We start from the raw sequence: 1,593 nt of genomic DNA on the forward strand, positions 1-1,593 counted from the left end.
CTCAAAACTGGAACTCAGTGGAAGAAAAACATACATATCACCCACTAAAGCTACTCCTCCTCTCAGACTAACGATCACTGAGAGGCTATTTTGTCCCAGAACGGAGCCTATCAAGAGTATACATCCGCGACCCCACATGGAATCTAATTCAAGACCTTTAGTCCAAAACGTGAGCGCTTAACCTCTAGACCACTGAGCAACAGATACACTAATCCAAAGCACTGAAGAGAAATAGTAATAAACAAACACTCACCTGATTCTGTAGATCATTGTTACCAGTTTGTAAGCTATTCACAGTTGCATTACTCTCTGATAAATTACGTTCCAAATCTAAAATCTGTTGACGTGATGCTTTTAACTTAGAGTTGACTTCTTCGATCTCCTAAAACAAAAAATACTGGTAACAATTTTCGTAGTAAATAGATATTTTGTGTTATTCGGTAACAAAAATCCTCATTTTAAATCACTATGCCTGCTAATTTTGTAGGTTATAATCTCCACAGGTTGATTTCACCTGGGGTAACACTGAAAACCAACAACCACGAAACCATCAGTGGCCTGCAATCTGACTCCATATGATCGAATACTATTGATGTCAATGAAATATGTATGCTATTTACTTCGTATATACTCTATCCCTGTATCCCGTATATAACAATGTAGATATGAGAAGTCAAATACCAAAGTATTCGAGAAACATATACATTTCAGACATTCAATATTGTAGACGAATAATAAGAGAGGAGGAAAAATGCACGTGAACTGGAGTGGCTGAAATAGCTGACTTTGTGAGTAATGGGTGACGAATGAATGTTTGTTGAAAGAAATTACAAAGTGTTTATACAATACATATACATAGCCTTTCATAATCAATTTGCATCTTCTGGTGTGTTCTGCAGTCCGAACTTTCTTCTCGTCTAGTCTTCAAGTGTTCTGCCCACGCTGTGCTTTACATATGCTGAAAATTTAATCACCGCTTGTTGACTAACACAGCTTCGAGGCCACCTTCCAACACATACTGCTTACAGTTATTCTTGTGAGTACCGTCCACAATAATATCATCTAAACTGGTGAGAAGCCAGTTCAAAGTGATCTGCTTCACACTGAACTAAAACGTGTTTATCACACAAAACCCAAAACACTCTAATTTCGAAAATTAACTCAGTCAATTAAAATAATAATTTATAAATAACATACTTGTGAGAATTCAAGTTGCTGTTTTAATTCCTTTAAGCTTATTCCAGTTTGAGCTAACTCACAGGATTTGGCTGTTAATCGTGAGTTCGTTTCAGCCAATTCACACTCAAGATTTCGGCGCGCAATTTCTTCGTGTTTTATTTTCTTCTGAAGGCATGTAATCTAAGTGGGAATAAGTAGAGAAGAGGAAACGATGGGAAGAATTACTGTAAATAATACGTTTCCTAAAGTTCTCTATTAAATAACCGAAAATTCCTAATAGCATGTAACTGTAAGTATATAATACAACTCATTTGAGGTATTTGGGACGTATGTTTTTGCTAATCATCGCCTATGATGATGAGCGATTATGGCTGTTGGTACGCGCAATATGGAATAAAGCTAGTAGTGTCCAAA

The 1,593-nt window shown here is 36.5% G+C and overlaps 1 protein-coding gene across 1 annotated transcript in view; it reads right to left on the reverse strand.

The window, feature by feature from the left end:
* Nucleotides 1–1,593, reverse strand: part of Smp_129550 (putative paramyosin (Allergen Blo t 11)) — a gene marked incomplete at its 3' end in the record, with an annotated part of 25,541 nt that overhangs the window by 9,474 nt on the left and 14,474 nt on the right. The window lies entirely within an intron of this gene.

This window comes from Schistosoma mansoni, chromosome 1, assembly GCF_000237925.1.
Source record: "Schistosoma mansoni strain Puerto Rico chromosome 1, complete genome".
Lineage (NCBI taxonomy): Eukaryota > Metazoa > Platyhelminthes > Trematoda > Strigeidida > Schistosomatidae > Schistosoma > Schistosoma mansoni.